This window comes from Lonchura striata, chromosome 4, assembly GCF_050655825.1.
Source record: "Lonchura striata isolate lonStrDom1 chromosome 4, ASM5065582v1, whole genome shotgun sequence".
NCBI classification, from domain to species: domain Eukaryota; kingdom Metazoa; phylum Chordata; class Aves; order Passeriformes; family Estrildidae; genus Lonchura; species Lonchura striata.
Window position 1 is genome coordinate 66,534,195 of NC_140706.1, and position 23,533 is coordinate 66,557,727.

The window sequence follows — 23,533 nt, forward strand, 5'->3', positions numbered from 1 at the left end:
GCCAGCCATCCCCAGCACCTTTGGCGCTGCCACGGCCAGACCTGCAGCATCCACCCAAAGCACACAACATTTCCGACTGCTCCGCACTGCTGTGCGCCTTCTCAAAGGCAATTCACACTCCCAAGCCTTTCTGCAAAGGAAATTGGAGCAGGACACGGTTTGTTAGCTTTCCCTTGTCCACTTTTGAGAAAACGTATTTCCCATGGAACGAGTGTGTGTGTGTGTGGTTAAAGACAAGCTCTGCAACCACTGCATTAGGGCCAAACACGGAATTATGCCACAAGCCCGACAGTGATTCCTTTTAGTCCTGAAAATTAAAAGTATGCAATTAGAGCAACACTGTACAACTGTGAGGTGGCTTTTGCAGCTAGAACAGAAATTCCCCTGTCCATCCTGGACCTCATTCCCCTGGTGAGCAAGCACTGTCAGTAGGAATTTAAAATGATACAAACCTAAGCGATGGCACTGGAGTGAGACTCAGAAGACTCACTTTGCTGTGCCTGTGTCTTCCTGTGCTGCTGCTCATCTTGTGAATGAAAAGGATTTCTGGATTGTAGCCTGTACTGTTTTTCATAGGTGGAAAGATCCATCCCCACTGCCAGTTTTCTTCTCAAAGATTGCAACAAAGCCCAGCCACTCACACAAACAGGCCGTCCCATGCCAACACTGCCAGAGAGAGTTTGTCTCTTCTTCTTGAAGAGATAACACTAACAACTTAATCCAATTAACACAGCACAAAGCAAGAGTCTGTAATTCCAGGGTGGATGTGCTCTAATGCCTCCTATGGCTTTAGCAAAAGGAAAGTTTGCACTAGATTAAAGAAAATACTCAACATTCATTTTTGCTTATCATGGAGCAAAGCAGCGTATAGGAATGCATGAGGCCAAAAGCAGGGATGATGTCTATCCCTCGTGCATAACATCTTTGCCTGCTTTGAAAGAATGTTATGTTTCTCAATGATATCACTAAATTACTGGCTTGTTTTCCATTTGAAAGATACTGCGGAGCTGTGGTCCTTAAGCAATCACTCTGACCAGCTGCCAAGCCACTTAATCACTTACATGCACTGGAAATAAAAGCTGTCTAACTTACAAGAACTGCATCAGCTCAGTTGCCTATCCCAAATTGCAAGGAGCAATGTGTGCCTTTATTCTAATGATGCACAGAGGAAAAAAGTTGAGAAACTACACAGGGAGAATCGGCTTGTTCATCACGATCATGAAATCCTAATTGCAACCAACAGCAATGGGATTTTTACTGACTTCAGAAAAATTACAGTTCTGCAATATCCAACCACACAACCACTAAAAAAAAAGTGCCAGGAAACTTGGGAAAACTATTAGCAATAAAAGCTGAAGATAGAGAATAGATCTACTTGAGACCTAGCATAATACAAACAATGGGAGTGATAAATCAGAGATTCCACCCTTTCAGTGTGCAAGAGGCTAGAAAAGGGTAAGAAATACAAAATACCCAGGACTTCCAAAAAGTCAGAAAGCACTGGGTGGAGAAAGGCCAGCAGTGATGTCTGGAGCCTGGGGGGTGGCAATGGAAATACTCTCACTTTTTGTAGTAGGACAGAAATAAAGGTGTAACAAATAATCAGAAATCATGTTAACTAGGAATGTCTAAGAATTACTTTCCACCCTAACTGTCCTGTTGGAATAATTTCACTAAATATACACAATGGGTTGGATCAGAAACTTTTCATTCCACTTCAGACAAAAGGGCTACAACTTAAGAAATACTCTGAGTAACAGCCACAATGTTATGAAAAAGCTTGTTATGAAAATGGCAGTTGCCTGCAGAAATACAAAATTTTTACGAATTAGTTTTTCACTTTTTGTGCCTTCAGTTCCTTTCAGCTATTACTGTATTTTATGCAGCATCACTGCACCACATTTGCCTGTCTACGGCATGGAGCACCACATTTGTCATCTTAATACATTAGCTCTGAATATAAGAAAAGCAGATTTTCTTTTTTTTTTTTTTTTGCATGAATGAGCACCAATAATACACAGCTTTCTCTGAACACTCAAACATCATCTTCTCCTGACCTGATGTTCCTTTTCCAGTCAATTCTTCTCATGAGTTTAGAGGCAGTGAACTGCCAGAAAGGAAGGAGGCAGCTATAGGAACTCTGCAACAGAGGGAGTGACCCGAGAGCATGGGCATGGCTGCTGGCCCACAAATCAGCTAAAAATGGATAATCTGCTGGACGAGGTGATGAAGATTACAGATCAGACCAATTACAGTTGGAAGCTGCTTCCCAGGACTAATTGATTAAGGCACCTTAGGTCTAAGCTGGGGACAGCATTTGATCAGTGAGTGCTGTTGAGAGCCCATGGAATTCACAGAGCTTTCCTCATGGGACCCAGGTTTGCTCACGGATCTTCCAGCTGGAAAACAACCCAGTAAGGGGTTCTTCCATCAGGCAGAAGGCACTTGCTGCCAGAATCCTGTTCCTGTGGTGCCCACACAGTTGCCTGGAGCTTTCAGTGCACCAAGACCTCCTGATACCTGATCCTTCTCCTTCCTTTGAATCCTTTCACCACCACCACATCCCAAGCACAGAGACCCCTGCTCCCACCCAGATTGAGGAGCTGACAAGGTACAGCAATGTTCCAACACTCACAGCTGCCACTTTGTGAAACACAGAACATTCATTCAAGCTCAGGGACCCACATCTCTGTTTGATTTTTATGATGCCATTTTCACCTATTAAATTATCCATAAAAGGCTTTAATTTAGCCAAAACAACTCCCTACGCTCTGCTGTTTGCCTTTCCTTTTTTGTTGTTGTTCTTTGTTTGTTTTTTTTTTTTTAAACCACCATTAAAACAAAGACAATCTGAAATAAATGTTTTTCCACAGCACCATCCTCAAAGCAATTATTCTGCTGCAGAGATGCAGTCAGGAAGAATAACCTCCCCGTGGTCTCTTTGGGATGGCAGGAACTGAGCGAAGTCCTCAGAAAGCCAATCTTTCAGCTCCCATTCTTCCCACACACATCTCAAATCATCTACTGCATTTCTTCTGCTCATTTGACTTCTAAAGCTCAAGCAAAGCAGGGATTCAGATAAAAGACAACGCTAGAAAAGAAAAAAAGAAACAACTCAGCCACTTCCTACAGTGATCTTTGTGCAGCACTAACCCCAGGGTTTTTTGGATGCTGGGTACTGTGGGTCGGTTTGCTTTCAGCCAGCATCAAAAACCACGGACTTTGCCTTGGATTGCTGTGCTGTGCCTTTGCAGAGAACAGCTTCAATTCAGAGCAACTCTGTAAATTAAGGGCTGCATGTCTGAAAGGGACCCCAGCTCTCTAAAAAGGGAAATTCAGCTGATGGGCTTCACAAGAGTTTTTTAAAAACAAATTAAAAATTAAATAATATTTTCACAAGACCAGCTAAGCAATTAATGGCAATTAAAAAAAAATAAGCCAAAAATAAACAGTAAGAAGTATTGCTTATTAAAGAAGGTAGCACTTCTCAGAGGAACATCACATACACATCTAAATAAAACAAACATCTTTCATATATTTGCATATCTTGATACATATTCACAAGCCCACTACAGGCAATTCAAAAGAATTAAGGAAAATTTACCTGTAAGATCAGGCTATGAAGATGTACTTAATGTACTGTCATCTGTGAAGTCATACTCAGTGAAACCATGCTAAATTGTCTCAAAAATACAGAGAAATATTTTTAAAAACCCAGTTATTTGTTTGTGAGTCAGAAAAAAGCTACTAGCAGATAGCTCCTATCTCCTTACCTTTCCTTTGGCCTCAGAGACTGGAAGGAAAAACCCTGTCACCCTGCTCTCCAGGAGCACACAGCTAGCAGATCTCATTTCCTCACAGTTTCTTCATTAATTTTGGGTAAGGAAATTATTATTTCTCAGGTCTTTTCCAGCTTCCCATCAGTTACCCAGCTCTAAATGACCTGAATTAACTGAATGAAGAAAACTTCTGACACGGCTTTTGCTGGCAAAACTTGGTTAAGTGGTGAAAACAAAAACAAAAAACAAAACAACAAAAAACATAAACAACCAACCCCCCCCAAAAAAAAAAAAAAAAAAAAAGAAACAGTTCTGAGATTTTAGGTGGTGGTTTTTCAGCATGCAGTGGTGAAACCTTCACAACTGGGTAACACAACCAGGTGTGGGACCCTGAGCAAGAAGGGTTTGTTTACCTGCTCCAAAGGGTATCAACATTTTGGAGCCTAAAATAAAGTCTGGGTGCCAAGGTAAGAGCCTAAAGGAGTAAAGAGAGTCCTGTTTTAGGAAGCATTTAAGGGCCAAACTTGTTTGTTTTGGCTCTTTCCATGCTTCCTTTACCTGCAAAACCACAGACAAATTTAATTTGCCTTGAAGTTATTGTAATAGTTTATGGGATTAGGCTTTAATGAATTGCAACTTCACTTGAAATGTGGGCTTCTTAAGGGAAAAAAAAAAAAAACCAAAAACACATTTACTTTGAATAACAATCTCATATGCCACATGTGATGCTCAAAAAGGACCAAAACCTTCCTGAGGAAGGAATTGGAAAAACCACTGCAACTTGGCTGGGGATTGAGCTGCTGGCACCCAGTGAGGGTGGGAAAGAATGGCAGAGGTAGAGGGAGGGACAAGAAAGACACAGGATTAACGGGATAAAAGGAGACAAATGACGACTCAAGGTCTTGCAGGCTGTGACCGTTTTGGGAATGAGCACACAGAGCGAAGGGAGGAGGAGGAGGGAAAAGTCTGGGGTGCGCTGGCAGAGGCAGGAGGGTCACAGCCAGCAGAGGATGGGGCGTGCATTTTTGCCTCTGAGGAGAGGGGGTGACAAGACTGGATGAATATCCATGTGTCCACATCCAGGACCCAGGAAGGGGGAATAGATGGATTGGTGTATTTACATGAGCACACCTCAGCATCCAGATTATTTCTAATCACAGAGCACAAGCAAAGCAGGTGTCAGACAAAGGAAGCATTGAAAATACTAATTTAAAAACCACTTTTAGTTATTGTTCTTAGCTTGCAGAACTTAACTAGGAAATCTTGGCAAAACACACCTGGCTTCCCAGATTTCCGTGGCATGAGCTGCTCCTCAGCAGTGAGAAGATCTGAAAGGGCTGACTGAGCACCCTCTCTGCCCTTCCACAGCATGGAGGGCCACGGCACAACTTCCCCAGCTCCTTTTACAGCAGCCTATTCCTCACTTAAGGGAGCCCCTTTCATTATACTGATATTTCTCCACCACAGCTCAGCGAGTCCAAGCACAACACACATCCAGCACCAAGGAGCAGCGGCCCCTCAGCCCGGGACACTGCAGCTACTGTTCCCTCTGGGCTTTGTCTGCCATCCTCCCTTGTTTTTCCCCAACAAGCCACGGTGCAATCCCTGCTCCCGCTGCCCCCCTCCCCAAAGCCCAGCTGTCAATATCCCCTCGCTCCGCTCCTGGAGATGCGAGCGCTCCGGAGTCAATCTTCCCATGAAAATCAAAAGTCAATGACCTGCCCTTCCTTGGTCCTTAAGAACCAAAAAAAAAAAAAAAAAAAGAAAAGGCCATAATTTTTCTTCCTCTCAGTTCTCACGTGTTGTTAATGTTCACTCGAGTTGTTAGGCAATACAAAATGCATTAATTCCTCCAAAGTGAGTTCCCCATGAAAGATTTAATTGTTGCTGATTAGGCATAGTTTTCTCCTTCGCCACCCCCCCTTCTTTTGGAGTTGGTGAAAAAAGAAGAGCAGAATGCAAAGATATTTTTCACTCAAAGCCTACGTTAGCCTTATTATCTAATCAAGTGGAAAGGCCTTCGTCTGTCTTGGCCCTGCCAAAAAACAAGTGAGGCAATAAAAACCTTTAAGATTTTTCTCTATCCTTTGTTATCCCAAAAGACCCAAGTTTAGTCAATTGCTGTCACATCACTAGAAAGAAAGAGAGGAGGAAAACAGTAAAGAAAGAGAAAAGACACTGCTGTAGCTGTTTTAAAAATAGGAGGGCTTTCTGTAACCCATGAAGAAGCCTGGTACACAAAATTGCACAGTAACTTTCAAAAGATTTGCATTTAAAAGATTGAATACAGGTCGCTTCCCTGTGACCATAGAAACATTAGAAAAGGTGGAAAATTCAGTCTACTGAACTTCAAACGACTTTATTAAAGTGTCACTAATCAGAACCCAAGGACACAAGGTTTTAGTGTTTGGGTTAACAATGTGAATAACCCTCAAAAGTCAAATGACCTTCTAAGAGTACTACATTTTAAAAAAAGCCACTTCTCAACAGCAAGTTAAGTAAGAAAACCTTAAGAAATTATATGCAGCTCACAAGAACACAACTGAACTATGTCTCTAAAATCAGGCTCTAAAATATAAGACAAAAATCTCCAAAGCTTTAAAAAATTTTACTATGTGGACAACCAAGCATTTACTTTCATTTGGGACAGTTCAAGACAAACTTTAAATTAAATACATGAAGTTAATATACCCATGTGATGAAACAGGGATGAGAAAAAATACCTTACAAGGTTCATTAGCAAATGGTGTTTATCCATATCAGCAGTGCCAAAATACAGGTAGCCACTGAAAAAAACCACTGAAAATAAGTTACATCCACATGCTTCTGTCATTAATCAGAAGGCTGCCTGAGTCACAGCTCAGTTAACATATTTGTTCACCCAAGGCACCATCACTTCTATCTGACAGGCATCACCTCCAGTTTGTTCCTGTCTATCTAGAGTCAGACCAGGTGTTCCGTGCCTAAAACTTGTTGCTCCTCCCAGTACAACCCCCTGTAGCTCTGGGCAGCTCTCCTGGTTCATGCAGCACGGATTCCTCTCATAGGCATCATCCTTTTGAATCTTAATTCCTGCATCTTCATTCGTTTTTTGCTTATTCCAGTATTTGCTGGGCCTTTTATACCAGTTCAAAAATCCTTTGGGTGCAGGAACCACCTGCTAGAAACAACCACTAGTAGTAGGAAAGTACCCTGTAATATGGGCTGAGCAGTTCTAGAAGTTAACATTATGCTTCAGAGCCAAGCAAGTAGCTTTCAGAACTGAGTAAGATCATCTAGAAGGCAGTAAAAATTTAGTTTGCTTACTCTAGTGTCTTCATAATGCTTCAAAACAGCGCAGTACAATCACTACCCACACAGATGATTCTTTTTCTGTAGCAAGGTTATACTCCTCTTATGTGGGCTCTTTAGCTACACCAAGCAGCAAACCAGCACAGTATTTAACTGATAGAGTCTCAATCTTTAGCAATCCTTCTGTTAAAAGCAGTATTTCAAAGTCAAATGGACAGAAAACTCCCTTTAGGGATACCATGGGCAGCAGACACTGGGGCTCTCTAATCTTTAGGGACCAGGTCCCAGCAAACAGGGCAGACACAGGGGTTTCACTTCCCTACAGGGTGTGCTGCTAGGTGACTCTCAAACTACAGGGAAAAAATTGGCAGCACCTATTTCAAACCTGCCAAACACAAGCACGTAAAGCTCTTTAATCTGAACTAACAGGTGACTAATATTGCTGACAAATTATGGGTGAGCTGTCACGGCACAGACCCAGTAATCCCCTTAGCGTGACAGAGCCCGCCTTGGGACTCAAGCCCAGCATTGCAGACCTTGACCAGAAGTTTATCCTTCCCTACAGTGGCCTTTCTCTGCTTCCCTGTTAATTTTCCTGGGCTATGACACAAAGCTGTGAGGAGTACATCATAAGGAACATTCCAGAGTAATCCATATGTTACCCTTAGGAAGATACACCATCTTTTTCGGGGCACAGCAGCAACACAAACTCCAGTGCCAGCCATAAAAATACTTCAAAGGTGATGGTATAATGATGATACCCATTTCTACCCTTGCCTGCCATCTTCCACACTTGATCCAAACTCCATTTGGATGGGGATGTTTATCCAAAAAAAAAAAAAAGATATCTCAAAAAGTAACCTGTCAACATGAAATTTTCATTGATACCTGTAAAGAGAGGTAAAATTCCTTCTCCTCCACACATTTTTTTAGCTGACACAGGGACACACATACATCACAGACACAAACGCAACACAATAAAGGTTCAGCTCTCACGAATGCATGAAACAATTTTTTAGTTTCTTCTTCCATCCAGCATGCATGTTCTTATCCTGGCAGGAATGCCCATCAGACCCTCATGAAGGGAGCAGTTTAATTAAAAAAAAAAACCAAACAAAAAAACCACCAAAACTTTTAATGCAATAATCCAAATGCAGACAAATCCATGCACTCTATCTTGCATTATACTTGAGTGGCTGAATTCAGTGTCTGCCCAGGTCTCATAGAGCTCCACTGCTTTGCAGGCAAAACTTGGTAGGTGTACAAACTTTTAATAAGCTATTATGCCATATTAATAAAGGGAATTGAGGCGGTTTTATTACTACTAACAATTGGCATAGCGATTCTTTTAAACTTTCACTGTCAGCAATCCTCTACCCTAGCAATTAAGGAAATCTTAAATATCAAATTAGCTATCATACATAACTTCTCCATAATTAATCCTCTGTAATGCAGACAAAACAATTGGTAGTTAAACAAGTATTAAATAATTACAACATAACATGTAGCTCCAAGCTACTTACTTCTTAAATGTCAGTGAACAAAGGTGAATGTTTTTCAACTGACTCATGCAAGTAATCTCACTGAAGATGAAAGCTCTTTAAACATAATTTTTTTATTAGATCACTTCTTTTATGGGTTTACTTAATGAACAGCCTTAATTTGAAATATTTGGTAATTAGCCTGGTCAAGGACAGTGCTGCATTCTTTACTACCCCTTACTCAACAAGAGCCATTTTTTATATAAAAAGCTTAGATTAAAATAAATAAATACATACATACATAAATGTTTGTTCTGAAAGGGTAGTGTTTATCCTGTAAAAAGTAGAATAAATAGATATTACACCAGTTTAATAATACAAGTGCTATTTCTAAATTCAGACAAAAGTAGAATGTCTGTTATGGGATTAAATGACAAGAATGAAACAATAAAAACACAACATTATCACAGGAATAACAATGTACTTGTTATTGCAACTCAAATGTGCCTTTGATTAATGTAGAGAAGCTCTGCAGTTCCAAACCCTTGATTTTGTAAGATTTACAGCATAGGAACAAACCCTTATTTGTGCCACTCAAAGATCAGGCAGAACTTCCAGGAGCAACAGATTATTTCCCTGCTTGCAGCAGAGGCCAGATGTGACACCAAAGGTGGGAGATGTCTGCCTGAGACCACAAAATGTCCAAGGGAAAAAAAAAAAATGCTGAACTGATTTGGATTTGGTTCAGGGGCTCTGAGCACCCTGGTCTAGCAGAAGATGCCCTTGTGGGAGTTGAACTAGATGATCTTTAGGGTCCCTTGGCCCCAAACCATTCTATGATTCAAATCCATAAAAACCCTTGGTTAATGCCTCGTCTTTGCAGCAGCCAAACGCTCAGCTCTTTTATTTTTTGCCTTTGGTGTTTCCGTGTCAGCAGGACAGTCCCACCGTGGTCACTGCAGCCCCGAGCAGCAGAGCTCTGAATGCAGCACACAAAGGGATCCCAGCTAAAGCACATAATCCCTGCGGAACAGGGCGCCCAGGAAAGGAGACCTTGCTGCTCCGCCTGTAAGGAACCGCAGGGATGCCCCGCGCCGCTCGCCTACCAAAGAGATGCCAGGCAAGTCTCTCGAAGAAAAGAACCCTGGTTCTTAAAAAAAATTGCACTGCTTCAGCAGTAAACTCACAATGAAAAGAGAATTCTCATTTGCATCAGCTTTAAACGTCCATGTTCTGGCGCTACAAAGCCCATGGCTGATAAAGTACTCTTTCTCCTTAGCAATAATTGTAGTGAGAATGCAAAGATCTGGCAAGGTATTTGCTTCTGAAATACTTCTCTATTACCATGGAGAATTTGGAATATCCACCACTGCACTGGAACAAAATGAAGATAAAGGAGTTTGAATGCTACTATTATTGTTAGGATTTCTTTCTTCTTTTTTTTTTTTAAAGGATCCGTGGATTTTAAAGGGGCAAGAATTAATCACAAAAATAAATCAAATACCGCTGCCAGTAACGGAGCAGGAAGAAGTGTTAAACAAAAACAACAAATACAAATGATTACTCACTCAAACACACACACAGATAATTAACACTTGGAAGTTAACAGTGGAGTGTAAGTCCCATGGGCGCCACCAATGACAGAGAGAACTTTCAAGAAAAAAAGAATAGTACCTGTCTTCTACAGTAAAGGTACTTAAATGGATCAGAGGCTCTATCTCTTTCCCTAGGGAAGGTGACACATCCCATTTCCTTGCCCTGACCTCGTCTCCCCAGCTCTCCTACAGGAGGGTCTCTACACTCTGCAAGAGGACAATTACACAACACAAGGGTGTTTATCTGCTCTGCTGCAGGGCTCTCAGCCTCCATGCCTGGGGAAAATCCCTTTGTAATCAGCCAAGTGCTCATCCTCAATGACCACTGGGGCTGTGGACAATCCTGACTCATCCCAGAGCCCTGTGATGCAGATGCAATTCCCTCATTCCACTCATTCCTGAAACCCAGTATCCTCCCAGGATGAGGGAGCTGTTGCACTACTAATTAAATCTTTAGATAAATTTCTTCTTTTTTTGGCAGGTTTGTTGCAAGACACAGCTAAAACCCAAGCACTGCAACATTTCTGCCTTCAAAAGCGTAGCTGCTAAACACAGAAGTTATGTTGTTAAAAATTAAAAGCATGAGTTTCTGTTTGATTAAAGAGAAACGTTAAGTTTAACTATGAAAGAAGATATAAGGACAGAGAACAGAATTTTATAGACAAAACAAGAATAGATGAAGGCTCAGTATAGAGAAAATTCTAAAGAAAATGGGTTATTCTGTGGCTCCAGTTATCCCAAGGATACTGTATGGTGGCCTTTCCCATTGAGGGCAAGGTCCAGCCTTACAGAGGAATCCCTTCCCACTCCAAAACAGCCACACAAGAAAGAACCAAGTCCCAGGATACTGTCCAGATGCTCCAAACCTGTTTAATGTTTTTATACCAATGTCCAGTGCTGGCCACTTTCAGAAAATACTGTCATCATTAAAAATTAATGCAAAGCAGCCTGGAGCAGAATTTACATTCCTCAACAGACAGTAAATCCTCAAGACAAGAGACCACCAGGCCATCCCATCAGCGTGTCACCATCCCACCAATGTTTTCAAAATCCAGGGGAGCCAGACAAAACCTATCAGCCTGTAACACAAACAATCCCTCAGGAGTATATGTTAGGCTCGGATTGAAGCCGTAAATCTTTCTGACGAGATTTTCACACACTCTAAGAGACCCAATGCCATCCTCTGTCGTGATAAAACAGAATTTCAAATGCTTAGGCGTGCACAAGCTGGCAACTGGGAAACTACCACTGGCTGAGTTTAGTATCTTAGAGGGAAAATGACTTTTAGGGGACTTATTAGATGAGAACGATGAGCTGGAAGCTGCTGATGGGCATTGGCTGTGTAAGCCTACAATGGCATATTTATAAAGTAGTTCAACATAGGATATATTTTTCAAAACATTTAAATTAAAGCCTGGTGTAACTTTCACCTCAATCTATACATAGCATCTGTTAAATGGTTTCAAGACTGCCACTAGATTACATAAACTTTTGTACTTGTAAAGTGGTGATGAATCACACAGCTATATCCTACTTTTCTCCTTCACATGACTAGGGGGAAAAGAAAGAAAGAAAGAAATCACTTCAATTTACAAAGTGCTATCAGCTAACATAAGGACAATTCTTCCCCAACGGAGCGGAGTTTTCAAAAAATAACTTCTCTTGAGACTCCTGGTTTAAAAGCAGAGAATTGCAAATGTTGTTATTGAACAGGAGCAAGAATTGTGGTGTCCCACACATGTCGGTATCTCCAAAACCCTGAATATTGTGTAGGATTCATTCACGAGCTACATAATTACACTTTTCAGCAAGATGCAATCATTGCAACAACACTGGAATTACTAGTGGAATATGATATACATTGTCAACTGTGTTGGACAAGGTTACCATTCCCTTACTTACAGGATGTAGTTCTCATCTCCTCAGATGACAAAAAAATCTCATGCTGGAAAGGGCACATCTCAAGCCTTGTTACTTTTCACCAAGCACTTAGAAATGTCAAGCTGGAGCAATGTAATTTGGCTTAGAATTGGTAAAAATTTATCAAATCCCTGGTTTGCAATTCCAGCAGAGCAAAACACAAAAAGAAGAGTCGCTAAATTGCTCAAGGTAGGCGTTACTTAACTTAAAATCCACAGATTGTGACAGCTTTTCTCTCCCAAAACCATCAAATGACCTGGAGCACGCATGATTTTATTAAGATCTTGATAGCTATCACATGGAAATTAATGTTTCTGGCTACATTTAGTATATTGTGAAATATTTGCCTGTGTGTTTATTGTGCACAACAACAACAACTCCAACTGTGCCTCTTCTACATTCTTTTATAACCATTTTATATGCTCAGTGGGGGGATAGAAAAAGAATTTAGTTAATCATTAAGCTTTTTCTTTCTAAAAGCAAGCCATGCTGACTGTCCCAATTAATCAATGTCTCTGGAAGTTGCAAAGGAAATTTAATGGACTGTTTCTGTTTCAGAATCCTTTATTCTAAACACCAGCCTTCTGGTTTTCAAATGAAGAAATACACACACAGCTGAAGAAATGAAGAAATACAAATATAGATACTTGCTATAATCATAATAAAATAGATTTTGGAGTGGTGGTGAAAGTTGTATTTCAGCCCACTAAAAGCAATTCTTTCATTCCAATACAACTTTATGAAATGAAAATGTTTAAAAACTATGACTAAACTGAATTTCTTATCAGGAGGTTGCCACCTAAACATGATTAAGTATTTATGCACCACTGAATTTCACGCAGTCTATTTCATACCCCTCCATCTGCAGGTGAAGCTGGAGCCTCAGAAAGGTGGACCTGTCAACACCAACCAGCTCTCTAACATTCCAGTAGGATTTGCTGGTTGCTATTCCCAGTATAAACAGAAACCTGCATCTACTACAGGATCTACTACTGAAATTTAGCCAAATCCCAAATATAGTGGCTTTTTTTAAGCAAGGCACGCAGGTCCCTTTGTGGACATCAAGTAGCTACTCCAATATAAGTCAGACAAAACAGCCAAGTTTTTGTCTTTTTAAAACTATGCCACAACAGAAAGCCTCTAAATTAATACTCAATTATTTGTAACTACATGAGCAGGGAGCAATGTGTTTGTTTACAAATTGCGTTCTGGAATTTGACTTCTCAACCCAGGCTCCCACAAAACTGCTCCCCATTAAGCTGTCCTGTAGATCACCTCACAGAAAAATTTATCCCCAGTTCTTTTCCTTGGAGTACTGTGCTAACACCTTCTGTCATCTTCTATTCCTTTTTACAGAGCTCCAGCCATGCAAAGTGCCTGACTACAGACTGCAGAATGAGTTGATTTCCTTATTTCCTTGGCAAGGGCCAAGCTTTTTATAAAATGTTTAGTGTTTACCCCGTGTCACTTTCAATATGGATTTTAATTTACACAACAGTCCTTCTCATGTACTCAGAGCCTTATTTTCTGCTTGGTTATACCAATGTAAATTAAGAGCAATTTAACTAAATAAAATAGAGTTACAGTGAAGGGAAATTAGCATAACTCAAAGGAAAGCCAGTCCACTGTTTAGTAATAATTTCTTTCATATACTCCAGATTCTCATGCTCATACATCCATTAGAGAGCCAAAGCTGTAATAACAATGTCATATTTTCACAGGAAAAAAAAGTAGCATTTTCTGACTCACACAAAGGGGCTTTTTTTTTTTTTTTAAGAAAAGGGACTGTAGCTGGACTGCATTTATTTTTCTATTTGTATAGTGGTATACAGAATTAAGGATCATAGTATTATGGTGTATTTTTGGAAGAGACTGTTTGCACATGTGAGACCTCATGGCATCAGAAAAGCACATTCATTTTTATGGCACTAAATCTCAGAAGGAAAGACTGTCTCCCTCCAACAGTTTAGGGAAGCTTTACTGTTGTAAATTGTACTTCCATGGCTGTTTTAAAAACAGATACATGTAGGATGATCAAGGAAGGATGAAAAGAGTAGCTAGAAGACAAGAGACCAAAGTAGCCCTGATTTTGATGAAGCTAAATTACACCATTAGGAGTATGACTTTGCAATTAGGTTTTTAATATCTTAACTTCTATGAAAAATAGCGATAGTATTTCAACTTAATGACTGCAAATTGAAATAAAAAGATATTCAAAATTAAATTTATTCGCCTTAGTACGAAGTCTCAAGTAGCATTTTTCTTCCATGCTCAGTGGGAAGAACACCTTGCAGATTTCCAGCTACACTGCTGCCATCATTTACAAGACAATAATCTTAGGGCACTCTAAAGAATTGCTTTAAATAGATGGAAGGAAAAAAGGCCTTGCTTCCACTCCCTTCTCCTCAGCCTTGCCCTGATGGATGGTGTTGCTCATGGGTGGAACAGCTCTGACAGACTTGGAACAGCCACCATGTCTGGTGGCAGTGATTTATTTCTGCAAGCAGCTTTCAAGTTCAGACATGACATTTCCAGATAGCGGTGACCAGTTAATTTCTAGAACAATAAATAACAAATACTAAGAAGAATGGGGCTTTGCCCAGATTAAGAGTCTGTGGGACTTGCTATTCCTTAACACATTCCTGTCCTGCGGTGGCCTGGCTTCCTCCTCCAAGCAAACTGGAGGCAGAGCTGGGCACCACCTTCTTGGAGGTCAGGACATTATTTGTACATCTGTGTCTTCTGTATATTCACATATGCACCTGATGTTTACACACAGATATCATAAAGCATGGCAATAAATAAATAATCATAGTGACAAATCACCTGGGGTCCAGAGACACGAAGGGGCCATGTAAGAGGAGAGCTGGTTATGAGCAGAGGCAGCCACGTGCTTCCACAGCGTCTCAGTCCAATTTTTAGAGGCTACTTTAGGCAGTGGATGGAGATTTTTCTATTAGCAGATAAGAACTGAAGGTTGGACAGCATGACATAAATCCCTGAAGCTCCATTATTGTTCATTTGTTACAGAAACCTAAAAGGAGGGCTCAGCTCCAGCCTTTGGCATCCTACCGAGAAGGAGCATTGAATTTACACGAGCCCTTTCCTACGCTGTAAAATGTATCAAAATAAACTTATTGTACAATGCAGTTGTCTTCCTCCCCTCTTACCCGTTCCTCACACACAAACTCAAAACAGTGCTGAGGAGAAAGGAAAAAAAAACACCCAACACAATAAGAGACACCTTTATCAGCCTCAGCCATCTGTGCTCCTTTAGTCTGATCCAAGTATTTTGGCAGGCATGTGTGCAGCTTGCTCCTACCCCATATCATCCTGCCCTGCAAGAAAAAGTTCCCTCCCTCTTCCTCCCCTCTCTGCTGGAGCAGGTCAGGCAGCGTTCTGTGCCTGTTAATTCCAGGACTAGAAATAACAAGGTATTGGTGCATGTGTTTAATTAATTACGATCTCAACGCAATCACTTCACCTCGTTCTGAGGAACTGCAACCCCACTTGGAAGCTTGGCCCAAAAAACAAAGAGATGCCAAAAAACCCACTTTCAAAAAACAACTTTCAGTGCTGACCATAGGAATTATCATGAGTTTAAAAATGTATAGGTAAAAATAAAATAAAACAGGCTAATTCCTCAAAAGTTTAAAATGCAGGAGCTAAGAGCACTGCTAAAGAAATAAAACAGTGATAAGAAAATTACCACCACCATAAATTAGTTTCCAGACAATCTGACATGACCCTACTGGGGTTAAAAATCTGGATTTTCATTCATTTGTTCACTGAAATCATAAAGGTTCAAATTCTTTCCTCAAAACAAGCAGGCATAAAAACATTTATAAGGCAACTTTCAAAGGGAATAGAATCATGCTCAGGAAAAAAAAAAAAGTAATTTAAATACACTCAGAAATGTAGGTCTCAAAAGAATAGGAGTACAATCAACTCCTGAGTTTGCCTTCTGTTTCTAAACAACCTTGTAATAGCAACATGTCTTTAATATTTCAGGAATCATGACACTTTGATAGATTAAAAAGAAATGCTGTATTGAAAGGCATAAAGAAAGAAAATGGAGAAAACACAAGGAACCCTGAAGTGTAATACTATAGAATAAAACCCCTATGGAAAAGTCAAGATTTAAACACATACTACAGATGTGCAGCACAGCTCTGGCATCTTATTTATTCCTCTGAACTGTTTCAGGAGAATTCTCTTAATTTATCCAAAAATGATGCAGAAAGGAGTTGACATGAAAAGCACTCAGCTCAGTTCTCCAAGGAACAATTTATCTCCTCATACACTCCGAGGGAAATAGAACCACGTATTTCCCCAAACACAGTGCCCATGGCAAACACATCCCTCCAGCTTAAAGTAGTGTTTTTTCTGTCCTAATACACATATATGCCCTGTGATGCAAACTTGGGTTTTTTCTTTCCCAAATGCTTCAGGATGCTGCACATCAAGTTCTTGTTTTGAAAGGCAATTAGCATGGCTCTGTGTAATTCAGCGCTATCTAGTGTTGGATGCTACTTAAATTAATTTGATACGAGTAGGATATAAATTCTGTTAATAGCCCATAAGGAGGACTACACATCTGGGTAGGTGAAAATTATATACATGTTCTTAGAACTAATAGTCTTCTCCAGGATTGCATTGCAGCTACCAAAAATAAAATGTTTGCCTTACAACCCAAAGAGGACTAGGTACGAAGCACTTGTTTGAAACCTTAAATAAATGCTCGTCTCATTTATATTTTAGACAAAGAAACATCTTAAAAAGGCTTCAGCAGCATTAAAATTCAAACAGATTATCTCAAAAAAAATCATTGAGGAAAAAAACTTAAAATCATTTTATAACCAGAACTAACACTCATTAGCATAACTCCTTGGGTTGAAAGTTGTCTTTTGCTATTTTTTGCTTCAACAGCAGATGATAAACTTACCACTGCATCAGCAGCAGTATCAGAGCAGAGTTATGACCCAGCCCAGAGCAGCTCCACATGTGACACCTGGCAGAAGGCCCTGGCAGGATTGCAGAGCAGCTCCCAAAGGCACGTGGGTGCTGCTGGTCCAGCCCTGCTCTCCAGGAGGGAGCACAGGAATGAGTTGTGAGGCTCCATCTGGTGATGGAGACTCCAAAAGCAGCTGCTGTCCTAACCCAGCTCATAAATCCCTTCTTGGTTCCCATCAGCAACAGAGTGAGTCACGCTCTGTACTCTTAGGATGCCCCATAAAAGAGAGAGCCAATAACAGCCTGGAAAGGAGTCAGAAGTAACTTGTAGAACACAAAGTCTCCAACTCATCAGTTTATCAGTGTCATTCATACACAACTTAGTAAGAAGTAGATGACATGAGGGCTGGAGCACCTCTTCTGTCAGGACAGGCTGTTCAGCCTGCAGAAGAGTCCAGGGAGATTTCAGAGCACTTTCCAATGTCTAAAGGGGCTACAAGAGAGCTGGAGAGGGACTATTTACAAGGCTCAATACATGGCACATCACAAACCTATTCCCATTCGTTTCACTTAAAGATCTGTGAAAAAAAACCCCTGTCTTTGTGTTTCAGCTCTATTAGAGAACCCAAATCAGCTTCAAAGGAGTCATATTATCCTCACATGGCCACTGCAGGGAGCCCAGACTTGCCCATGGGATGATGCCACCTTTGGGACAGAGTGTAGGGTGCGGGGGAAGGTGATCAACTGCAAGAAGATGCTCTTGTCTAAAAGGAGCCCCCAAAGCTCCTTCCATCTGCCTGAGCCTCAGAGCTGCTGGATGTCTGTCTGTAGGTCTGGATGGCTGCATTAATTGCAGCAGAACCCTTGCACACTTATTTAAGATCAAGATCACTTATTAAGACTGTGCCAATACAAGCCACAGCCTACCTACTATCAGCATGCATGTGTGATGGCTACAGGGCATGAAATGCTGAGGCAAACTCTTGTTTCCATTACTTTCTGCATAGCTGTTGGCACATAAATTACCACTTCATAACAGGCCCTTTGAAATTCTTTTGCATTAACTAATGCAGCTCAGTGTATTTTTACAGTGTGATCATGGCTATCAGTTTCCATCTGTTCTACTATCCTTTTGGAATGTTTTCGCTGCGAGGAAGTAAACAAAAATAGAACACTGTAAAAACAAACCTGCCTGACAGTCTAGACTGAGGGTCTAATTAAAAATAAGATTTATTAGAATAGAGAGAAACGTCACAGTAAAACAAAGACACAGTTTCTCCAACGTCTCTGGTATTATTCTTGGCAAAGCCCACTCAGGCTCTAAATTCACTGAAACAAATCAGTATGGCACCGATGCACCACTCTGATCTAGCATTGCTTTTCCAGATTTGGGGAACATGTGAGGAAAAGTCTTAGTTTCACTTCAATTTTAGTCATCATAAATTCCTTTTTTTAATTGGAACACAAGTGTGTTAGGGCTTGACTCCAGAACAAGGTCTTGCACAGACTTAAGAAACCAAACTGAGTTAACAGTAATGCTGCTCCCTAGTCTAGACACAGCTAAAACAAACTGTACCAGCAGAACTGTGGCATGCCAAGGGCTTGCTTTGATATAAATTAAATGGACACCTTGCTCCTGGAGGGGTGGGAAGTGGCAATTCAAACTTGAAAAGCACATGGAAACTTCTGCCAGTCAAAAGGGAATGAGCATCCTTTGGTGAGGTGCAGTCACAGAGAAACTGCACAGGAACAAGAGCAAAGATCTCAGACACCACCACCAACACAGTCCTGCCCCAGTAAAGATACAGCTGAGGGCTGGGGACACCAAGAGGGCAAAGCAGGCTTTGGTGACCAACTCCTGGAGCAAATGGGCAGCCACTCCTTGCTTCACCTAACGCACGGAAAGAACCCTGCACTCCCTCAGCCCTGGGAATATCACTTTACATGGAAAAGAACTCACTCACCAACATTGATAGGACCCAAGAAGATTTGGAGATTTGCATGAAGAATTTAACACTTAGCAAAAATAAGCACATGAAAATCTTGCCCTGCTTTTTTGGCTATTATTTCTAATGTTTGCACTGGAGACGCATGAAAAATAATATTTTCCGTAATAAAGAATGTTGTTCTTAGAAGTCTAGTGATTTTTAACATAAAAATTATTAGGTGACCTCACATGCAAAAATGCCCAAAGGCTGCTAAAATAGCAAAGAAATGAGAAATTCTAGCTATTAAGAACATTTAGCGAGTCGGATTCATTAAAAAAATTAGAGAGGATGAAAAAAGGGCCAACTTTGAATCAAAGCATACAAATTGGTTTTGAACAGTTTTCCACACAAGGAACATTCATCTCCCACTCTAGTTCAAGGACAACTTAGAGATCCTTTTTCAGATCATGCAAATGACAGCAGTAACTTAAATAATTACACGTTTCTTAGAATCAGCAGTATCAGTTTTAGGAAGGGGGAAAATAAAGTGTCTTTGGAGCTGGGACAAGGCAGCAGATTTTCATTGTTTACTCCAAAGTTTCATAAGCAGTTTCCTTTTTCAGGCAACAACTGATGTGCCATGTATCATTAAAGAATGAACCTATTTATAAATAGCATGAATACAAGGAGAACCCCATTGTTCTTATGTGCACTGGTAAATAGGAGACATGCCAGATAAGACTTCTGTGAAGTGGGTTTCTAATTCCTTTACTAAATTTAAAGCCTTACATTAGCCAGCTTGGCTGGAAAAGCAGCACCTTCAGTGTCTGGCTCCAGCAGGCCACCCCTATTCCTCTCTCAAGGGGAACACCACACCCCTGAAGCAGTACCCAGCACAAGGGATGCAGCACAAGGGATGCAGGAGTGACACAGCTAGCTCAGCTACAGGACACAGCCTGGGCTGCAACAAAATGCTCCACATCAGCTATTTACACCATGCAACCCTAGGTTTATGGCAATGGCTGCAGTTCCTACTGAGTCAAGGCAAAACCTCCTGTGATTTCCAGGAGGCCAGGACCATCCATTCTGCCTTTCTCCACTAATGTCCAGATCTTTACCAAGCATTGTCTGAAATCTTCACATCTTACCTGAATAAGGAACAAACACTTCTCCAGCTTGGAAGTCCAAGATTCCCAACAGTGTTAATCTGTCACAGTTGAGACAGCCACAACACACAGCATTGCTGTCAGTGCTGCTCACCTGCTCCTCATAGCTGTGCCCACTGGGGATGAGATCCAGCCACAGCCCCACCCCAATCACAACAAACTGTGTGCCTACAGCAACCATGAAGCACTCACAAGATGAAGCTACAAATGCAGTGCAGAAGAAAACCCAGCATCTCATTTCATCCTGTCTGCAAATGAAGACAATCCCCCTCTTTTGAGAAGATATTAACATTCCCAGGTAAAAAGCACTAACAGAACCACTGATCTGCCTCTCCATGTATTTCCATTTTCAAATCAATACCACCACAAAATCTTTCATTTGAAGTTTATACACCTTCCTCATTTACACTCTTCCCTTCCTTGGAACCTATGAACCTATTTGAAGTATATGGAAGATGTTGAACTGAACAAGGAGCTCACCTCCCCAAGTGTTACCCCCTCTCAGTTGGCATAGATGATTTATAAATCGCTCTAAATGACAGACATAAAGACTACTGGTTCCTAGGAAACCCACAGCTCCCTTCAAGGAAGCTATGCACTGAAGGGTTAAACACACAAACTGGAGAGCCTGTCTAATTCCTCTTAATCCCTGGTTACACAGCACAGAAGATGAGGTATTGTCCCTGGGCTCCTATTATTGCTGCCAGACACAAACCAGGGGACAACACGCGGCCACCCAAAATATCCAGTGCATGCAGTCCCTGTTTGAGAAGGCAGGGCTGATGGGAGCCATGAGGTGTGCAGGTGATGCCAGTAGGCATTAGTTACTCTATATTAAATATCAAATCATGGTGGTGAAACCCTCAGCCCTGCCCAAAAGGTTAAAAGAGGATTTATGTTGGAAAGCCAAGAAAAAGGAGTTTAGCAGTTGCTGAGGGGTTTTGCCCCCAGCAGAAGCATTAAAAAGGTATGGAATGGCAAAGTGAAGGGACCCCTTTAGGACACATACATTATCCCTTTTTACATGACATCAAAAGTGATGATTGTATTAACCTAATGATTAATACAACGGGGGAAAAGCTGAGACTGATCACCAAACACACTCACACAACATCAAATCTGTCACTGTAGATTACAAATAGGATAAAAATCCAAAATAAAATTAAAAAGCAAGCTTTCAGATTCAATAACTACCATCCAAAATTACCATCTAGCTGTAAAAAAACACTGAAACAAGCACTTGCATTTTCTTTACAAATTCAAATATTTGGTATTTGAAGAAAGTCTCACCTCACTGCTTGCACTTTCCTGATACACACCCCACCACCACCACCACCACTTTTCTTTCCATTTAGTAACAACAAACACAGGAACATACCCAAGATAAAAAGCTAGTGATGAAAAAAATAAACCACGAATTGTAAACAAACATTTTTGTTTCCTAAACTTTTGTTGTTCCTTTACTGAAAATAACAGAACCCTTCAGTTTCAAGGCATGTCAGCTGCTCTGGGTTCAGCAAGGATTCCCCACAATCCTACCACTGCAAAGTTCTGCCCTTGGACACTGTTCACAAAGCACCTGCATACAACCCTGGGAGCTGTGCAGTCAGTGGGTCTTCAGTCTGATCCCTTAGGGCAAACCCCAGGCATGGATGAGAAATATTGAAAAGATACTTTCTTCTTCAGTTAGGGCACTAGGTGGATCTTTTCCAGATACTTGATATTATTTTAGAAGGTAAATAAAATAAATTAGTGACAGAATTTGGGGGGTGGGGCGGGCGGAAATCACACCACTTCCCAAGGACAAGGATTAATTCACTTCTAGAGCAAGCGGTTTCACGCAAGCCTGCTCCTCTTTTATACTGCCTGCTGGCAAGACAAAGACGAGTCACTGTTTCAAAACTGTAAATATCTCTATTTCACACCAGGTATCTGTCACCCAAACCCATTGCTGCAGTCTGCATTGGACAAAAGATCTATTAACTTCCTTACTCCCGCTGCTCTCCTTGCCAACCTCAGCACGTTTAGCACTGGGCAGCTCCCCATGCTCAGTGGTTTGCTCACATGTCACAGTGCAATTAAGATGATTTCTGGCATCAGGGCAGAGAGCATAGCATTATTCTTCATTGCCTATGAAGAATAATCACGTAGACATTGTTAAGAATATGCTATTACCAAACCAAAATCAAATGGAAAAAAATATTAATATGTGAAAAAAAAGCTGTGTTGCTTATTCAGCACCCCCTGACAGTCATCTTGCACACAGACTGTCACTGTAGCAGTTCTTGTGCTGGACAGCAAAAGCCTTCCAGAGAAATCCCATCAGTTAAGAGGAACACTGCATATGGTTGTGTTTTTGGAAGTTGAAAGCTGATTATAATTTATAATACATTTATAAAGAAGCACAGTAAGCTAATTACATTTGGAAGAAGACACATTTTAGAGGCTATAAAGATACAACCATTAATAGGAAATTCTAACTCCCAATTATGCCTCTCAATGTTCTTTACAGAATAAAACATTTGCTTGTGATTTCTGAAGTGATTTGCATTCAACAATATAAAAGTTGTTTGAAGTTTCAATGGTTGTTCTCTTCCCTGCTCAGCATATACTGATGTTAAATGCTTTTAAAACATGTAAGAATATTGCAGCCATAGGGTTGGGTTTCCTATGAGGCCTTTCCTAATATAGAAACTCTTTGCTCAAACTCAGAGTTGAAGGATCATGATCCAAATGCCCAACAACAAGGCCTGACCCTCAAAACAACTGCCTATCAAGACAAAATATGACACAAGAGTAAGGAAAAAATCATAAAAGGTATATCTTTTACAAATTACTAGCAGGGGTACAAAGACCTGCACAGCAGAAATATGCTCATAAAAATAGCATTAATTACTTAAACCAGCAGCACTGCTGAAACAGGTCTTTTTCCAACACACTACTGTTGGTCAAAACATGACCATCAGCAGCACGTTGCACACACAGCAGGATGGGATCACACCCTCTGAGATGGAACAGTGCTCAAATTCCCTGACAAACACTTCAGAGAGGATCTGTCACTGCCAGAAAAGGAGAGCAACATTACACACAGATCATCCTTAACCTGCAGAAGAAACAACAAAAGTAACTATGAAGAGAAAAAAATCCACAGCTGTCAAGTAAGAGTTGGAAATACCACTTTTGCTAAAATCAAACAAAAAAAGACCCCAAACCTGCAAACCACCACAGTACCAAAATTAACACTTAATTCCCAGGAGGAAGTATGGCTGGGGATCTGTAGGACTGTGCAGTGCTGAGGGAGTATGTTCAGCTGGAGAGGGAAATGGATGAACCACTACACACTACCACCATCCTCTCCTTGCCCACTCAGCAGTGCCAGCCCCACATTTTCAGGAAGGGCAAGTCAAAAGCTGGTAGTGA

The 23,533-nt window shown here is 40.9% G+C and overlaps 1 protein-coding gene across 1 annotated transcript in view; it reads right to left on the minus strand.

Annotated features, from left to right (window-relative positions):
* Nucleotides 1–23,533, minus strand: part of FAT4 (FAT atypical cadherin 4) — a 121,412-nt gene that overhangs the window by 92,003 nt on the left and 5,876 nt on the right. The window lies entirely within an intron of this gene.